Source organism: Artemia franciscana, unplaced genomic scaffold (assembly GCF_032884065.1).
Source record: "Artemia franciscana unplaced genomic scaffold, ASM3288406v1 PGA_scaffold_32, whole genome shotgun sequence".
NCBI classification, from domain to species: Eukaryota; Metazoa; Arthropoda; class Branchiopoda; order Anostraca; family Artemiidae; genus Artemia; species Artemia franciscana.
This window is the reverse complement of record NW_027062665.1, coordinates 1,073,775-1,080,719: the sequence shown is the minus strand read 5'-3', so window position 1 is coordinate 1,080,719 and position 6,945 is coordinate 1,073,775. Positions and strand designations below refer to the sequence as shown.

At 34.2% G+C, this 6,945-nt stretch overlaps 1 non-coding gene across 1 annotated transcript; it reads right to left on the bottom strand.

Annotated features, from left to right (window-relative positions):
• Window positions 1-6,202: 6,202 nt before the first annotated feature.
• Window positions 6,203-6,275, bottom strand: Trnav-aac (transfer RNA valine (anticodon AAC)). Its single transcript has one exon. It is a non-coding gene; the product is annotated as a tRNA-Val (tRNA).
• Between the last annotated feature and the right edge of the window lie 670 nt (window positions 6,276-6,945).

The following is a 6,945-nucleotide window of genomic DNA, read 5'->3' as shown; positions in this document are numbered from 1 at the left end:
AAATTTTGAATTTCTCATTCAAACCTCGTTTGAATATTGCTGCAATATATTTATATTAGTATATACTACTTTTATAAAAAAAAAACTAAATGATCAATATTTAAAATCTTTCTTAGAAACAAATTTAAAGTGTTCCATTAATAAGGTCCATTGATAAGACACCAATCAGAAATAAACCAAATCGTTGTAGAAACGATAGATAGGGTGACGATAGTAAAGCATAGTAATTACCGAAAAAAGAAATTCGTGAAACTCCAGGATCCTACTACAAAAAATGTCAAGGAAATATTAAAAAATACATAGGAAAATTTATATTGGAGGCAGAAATTAGAGGAATTTGAGTGGTAAACCACTTGACAAACTATGTTTCAATTTACCCCCATAAATTTATCGGTAATAGCCTTAGCAGGATGCTTGCCTCTATTCTCCAGAGTCTTTTTGCATCGTCTTATTAATTACCGATTAATTACATTCCCGGTTCTTTACCATTTACTTGTCCCAAGGAGATCGAAAGAAGGTTTGGGAGACTCAGAAAAGAGACTGTTTACCTTCTGGATATCCTACTTCCCCTTATTCGTGCTTTCAGCAATTTCTTTTCAACACGCTTTTCCTTTAGTTTTAACGAGAATACCAACCCTAGGCGATTCAGAAACGCATCCAGGAGGCCGGGGGGCCTTAGGCCCATCCCCCAATTTTTTCTGACGCCCTCATTCGCATTCCGTTCCTTTTTCCTTTTTTACTCTTTTTTAAGTATACTTGTCATTTTGATCAATTATTCGTAGGTGATTTACCCAATTAACAACTAAAAGCAAAGCTTTCCCATGAATGCTAAGAGCAAAGTTGAAACTTAAAATAGACAAAAGCTATTCATTTTCAGTTGGTTCAGTATATATCTGCAAAATTGGCATAAAAATCTTTAATTACTGCAATTATTTTTCTACGAACAGGAAACTTTCCCCTATTTCACAAAAATAGAAACACCTTTTGAAGATAAAAGGGGTATCTTCAACACGTTTCATAAAGGTGGTAACACAGTTATAGCTATTTGTCTATTCACAGTGACATATCGAAAAGTAGCCTTGTAGTTAAAAGTTCAAAACGGATAAAAATAAAAATTCTGAACACGAGCATGGAATTGATAAGAGGCAAAGACTGATGACTGAATGTGCAGGGGGATCGAAGGATATTTCCGAATATTTTGGTAAAATATCCAAAAATACCCGGAAATCAAAAGGTAAGTTTTGACTGATAATAAACCCCCCTCCACCCTCAAAAAATCGTTAATTTTTGTTTTGTGACTAATTAAATAGCGAATGACCCAATAGGGCTCTCGTGTGAATAAATCTATCTATCTATTTATTTTAATTATGTAGCTAATTTGGTTTAAATTAGATGAGTGAAAGAAGCAACAGCAATTTAGGCCAGGAACAGATACACGAGGTCGGGGGGAGTGACCCTCCTCCTAAGACACTTCTGGCACACTTATTCCGTTCTTTTTCTTCTTTTTTCATTTTTAAAATAAACATTGTAATTTGGTGCCCACCTTAAGTAACATTGGCGCCCTTGGTTAAGCAGCCCCTTTACCCAAGATTTTGCTCTTGATCTTTTAGAGATTCAAACATGAAACTGCTTGCACCATCAGTTTACGGATCATTTTGCAACAAAATTACAAGATAAACCTCGTTTTCAGGAAAAAATTAATCATATAACTAAACTTGCTTGCTAGATCTTCATCTTCAGATTGTGTTTTCTTTTTTTTCTTTTTGGGCTGCTTTTTTTATTCTCTTTCTTAAGAGCCCATCGATTTAGGGAACGGTTTCTGGGAGTCATTGATAGGGGTATGATAAGGATGGGTTACAGGAGGGGAAACACATTACAAAGGGGATTTTTGGGAAATGTTTTGGACATTTGAGTTTGCCGTGTGGGATTTGGGAGAGCTAATTCACATGTCCTATCTTATTGAGCTGCCTAACTGTAGTAAGATGCTAGGTAGAATACCAGCTTCCTAGGAAGAAGTCCTAGTGGAATGTCGTCTATGTTATTCGAACATAATGTGGAAGTTAGAAACTACCCAGATTGATAAGGTCGACGCAGGCTGGCAGATTCACAAGTATCAAGTATCTCAAGCTCTATCGTCCCTGCAAGACAACTTGGAAGACTTGAATTTTTTTATTGCCCTTGTCTCCCTCCCCTTCGTCATTGACTACTCCTCTATTGCCCCCATATTTTGTTTATTATTACTCCGAAACTATTGGGGATAAATAGATAATGACCATATCAATGTCTGTCACATCGCATATTATTTCGTCCACCATAGCTACAGTTTCTTTGATAGAAAGGTATTTCTTAGGACCCATCTGCAAAACAGAAGTGATCGCCTGCTACAAAGCATGTGGAAAATTTTAGGTCTGCGAAACGCCCAAATTTCCCGGTTGGAAACTCTTTTGGTTAATTGATAGTATTTTTCTTTTTGTAGATATTTTGGTTCAATTGTTTCATAGATTTGAAGAGTGGTTATAATAGAACAACAAAACGCTAAAACGAGAGGTTTCAACCACTTACCTTCCCTGGTATTCCATTAGAAACAGATAGCTTTCAAAAACTTTCTTTTTTCCATATTTCGAAATATCCAGAGAACCAAACTAAACCAAATTCAAGTCCGAAACAATTTGAGAACTTCTTTGATACTTATGACAGTTTATGAGACGCTTAAAATTTGCCCTAGTTGCTACCGTGTTAGTCATACAAATTTAAAGTAAGGTGTTCCCAGATGGGAACACTGGACGCTACTGGCTTAAGTTAGAAATTATTATTCACGTGTATAATTTCCTCTGATCTGACTCGTTGATGTAGGCAATGAACAAATCCTTCATGCATGATTTTTCAGAGTTGGCTCCCTCCACTCACTTGAAAACCTCGCCCTCCACTCACTTGACGCCGCAAAACCAGCACAGTTGTCGTTTCTTGATATTGCCTAGAATGGTTTTATTAGATTGAAAGGTTTTAGTGTTTACCCCCACGAAACTACCCCTATCCCGGAAAATACCCCGCCGCGGAAAACATCCCACTCTGGAAAATACTTCCTGAATACACCCCATCGTAGAAAATATACAACCGCTGTAAGTAAATTATTCACACAAATTTTCTCCTCACAGAAACTTCCCCAAGGCGATCTCCCTTACCCTGCGGAAAACTCCCCCACGAAAAATTCATATTTTTCCAGAAACAAATACTATGTGTGGGGGTACAAATACTACGGAGGGTTTGAAATACTCTATACCCCTAAAGACATAGTTACTTGACTGTTCAACTATGCTGAATAAAATGGCTATCTCAATATTGTTATTGGATGTGTTTTGAAAATTAATGGGTTTGGCAAAAGGGTTGCTTACCCTTTTATTGCTTATGACCCTTAAAGAGGGTACTAGAAACATAATTTGTAATTGAATGAGCTCATTTAAAAGTTTTAATGATTATGCAATCTATTATAGAGCAGCGCTACCTATAATACTGATAGTTGTAGTAGCTGTGGTAATTGTTGCAGTAGTAGTAGCAGTAGCGTGCAGATATTACCTTTTCGGTCAATCAATCATCTCCCTTATCATTTCCAAATTAATATAATTAGTTATTCCTGAGTTATACCCTTTTGACAACCCGTATGCATATACATAAAGTGTATTGATTTAGTTCAAGACTCCCCTCAACATTCTCTGAAAGGCTCACCCGGAGTCGTCTTTTTGTAAAGTAAACGTCAGACATGCTTACCTTTCTCAATAGCATATACTATGTGTGAACAACGGACGAAATATCCAACTTACAGCCCTTTCCCTCAGAGCTTTGAGGGGTCGGCATCCCCAAAGACATAATTACTGGACCTGTCAACAATGCTTAGTAAAAATTGGCTCTTGTAATTTTAAAAGAAAGCATTTTAGGAAACGATGTATGTGGGGGGTGGGACTGTTTGCCCTCCAATCACTTTTGACTGTTAAAAACGGCACTACAACTTCTAATTTCTAATCAATTGAGCCCCATCAGAAATTTATACGACCAACCGTTCCATAAAAACCTTATATGCCCCTCTCATAACTTACAACCCTTACCTCTGGGTTCTGGGGGGTGTCAAGTCTGAATGCATTGTTATTTGTTCTTTAGACTATTTTGAACAAAATGGCTATCTTACAATTTCGATCCGATGCGTTTGGGAAAAAGAGGGTGTGAGGGCGAGGGATCGCTGCCCTACTTTCATTTTTGACTCTTAAAAGGGAACTAGAACTTTCAATTTAAAAACAAATGAGCCTCCTCTAAAGTTTATACCACCAACCCTTCCATGAGGACCTTATATGCCCCTGGGGTATGACTTACAACCCTTGCCTCCAGACTCTGGGAGGTTGTGTCAACCCCAAAAGCATTTTAATTTGGCTTTTGGACTATTTTTGGACAAAATGTCTATCTCAAAATTTGTATCAGATGCATTTTGGGAAAAGAGGACGGGGGGGGGGGGATAGTTAATCTCAGAACACTTTTGATTATTAAAAAAGGCACTAGAACTCCTGATTTCCAATCAAATGGGCCCCCTCCCAATTTTGTATGACCACCCCCTCCATAAAAACCTTATATTCTAATAATGGGCAAGCAGTATAATTTACAGCCCTTGCACTGAGGGCTTTGGTGAGGTTGTAATCCCAAAGACATAATTAATGAACTTTTCAACTATGCTAAACAAAATGGCCAAACAGAACTTTAATTGGATGTGGTTGAGGAAATCATAGGAATTAGAGGGGGGTGCTCTCCAATCACTTTTGACTCTCGAAAAGGCCACTAGAACTTTCAATCTCAAATTGAATGATTCCCATTTGAAGTTTCTACGACCACCTATTCTATACGAAGTGTCTTGGTCAGTAAAAAAAATTAAAAAATAAATAAATACATAATACATTCTGCCCGTATCGCTCTTTACCTAGATGGCTTTTAACAAAAAATTTTGATCTTATCTTAAAAGTGATTAATGAATTTTATCAATAACATTTTAAAATATGGCATCCAAAACTTATCTTTCATAAACATCTATGAAAAAAGGCCTTCTTTGAATGGCTACTTTAAAAAGCCAGAGCCATTTAACATTCTAATGTTTTTTAACACTCGCTAGCCCACTTTTCGAGCATTTCATTAATTTAAAAAATATTTATTTACATATTGTTATTTTTCTTTATTTTAAATATTTGTTTATTTCATGGAACATTTAAACAAAAATTGACTTACATATTTCTTAGTTTTTTTTTGTGAAGATAAAAAAACACATTTTTTGAAAACCTATGAGAACAATTTGTTTTTTTCTTTATTTCAATAAATATACCAAAAAAGAGTATTTCTCAAAATTTCAGGGACAAAACTTGCTAGTCATTTTTATTCATTTTATTTTAAACATTTATTTATTTTAATAAATATTTTTTTATCATACGTTTTGTCTTTTATTTTAGTTGTCTTTCGTTTGTTTATTCTGTTTTTATTTGATATTATTTATTTTGGCAAAAATCGCCAGATTTTTGTAAAACTTTATAAACATCCGTATAAATTGAATAAATAGGTCTGTAAGTGCAACGTAAGGGGTTTGAACCAAAAAACCAACAGCTAAAAGGAGCAGTTTCTCTACTGAACTATCAAAAAATATTCGCTTCGTCTATTTTTAGTCGTTTTCCAAGCCGTTTTAATTTTTTATGTTTATAACTGGGGATCTATAATAGAACTGAATTATAAACAAAAACAAAAAAGAACTAGAAGCAAGAAAAACATCTAAAGCAGGTGTGATTTACCTAACACAGAAGCTTAAAATAAAAAGAATAGAACATGTTTAACTTGCAATAAAAATAATTGCCTGATAGCATACAATTGAAAAAGAAGTATGAAATGCTGCAAAGTAGTTATACAAAACAGAAATTTGAAACTAAGAGAAAAGAGCGTGTTTACAACATATTAAATAAAAAAAAAGTTATTTTTAAAACTTGAGCGAAGGAGCGACATTAAAACTTAAAACGAACAGAAATTACTTCGTATATGAAAGGGGCTGCTTTCTCATCAACGCCCCGCTCTTTACGCTAAAGTTTGACTATTTCTCTCAATTCTTCTTTTTAAAACAGTAAAAAACTTTAGCTTTTAAAAACAGTAAAAACTGTTTTAAAATTTTTTTTTAAACAGTAACAAAAGTTGTTTCCGCCCGGTTTCGAACCGGGGACCTTCTGCGTGTTAGGCAGACGTGATAACCACTACACTACGGAAACCTTAACTTTTATGATTAATAATTATACGACAGAAAATACAACGAGTTATTATTAATAAGCAATTGTAAAATTTTATAAGCAATTATTATAATGAGAGCCACATCGCTTATTACTTAGGAAGGATTGTTGTAATGCCTGTGATTAATTGCGGAAAACTCATCAGTTCAAGATTATATTTAATTGTTATTTTTATTTTAAATTTTTAATATGTACAAAAGATAACATTCGTAATATAATTTATTTTTCGGAAAGTTTATAATTAATTTCTGTTCCTTTTGGGGTAAATTTTTCATGGTTCAAATTATTGACTTACCAATAAAGTGAAAATACCACTCGATGCCTTTTTTAAGCTCTTTACGAATATAATAATCGCTTCTATTGCAAATTCAAATTTAAGCCCTTTTTGAGCTCTTGAAAATGACCGAAATATTTATAATTGTTTAGTATAAAAAAGGCTTAAAATATTGGTTCCACACTTCTGTTTTATTATAAATCCATTTATAAATTTAATATATTTAATGTAATTTAATAAATTTAACATAAATTTAACATACTTACAAATTATACATTTAAATACCGCTTTGGATTGGAACCTCGTGGGATATTTATTTACACCTTCTTCTGTCGGCTTTAATATTGTCGACATTTCACCGAAAACACGCCAAAAAAG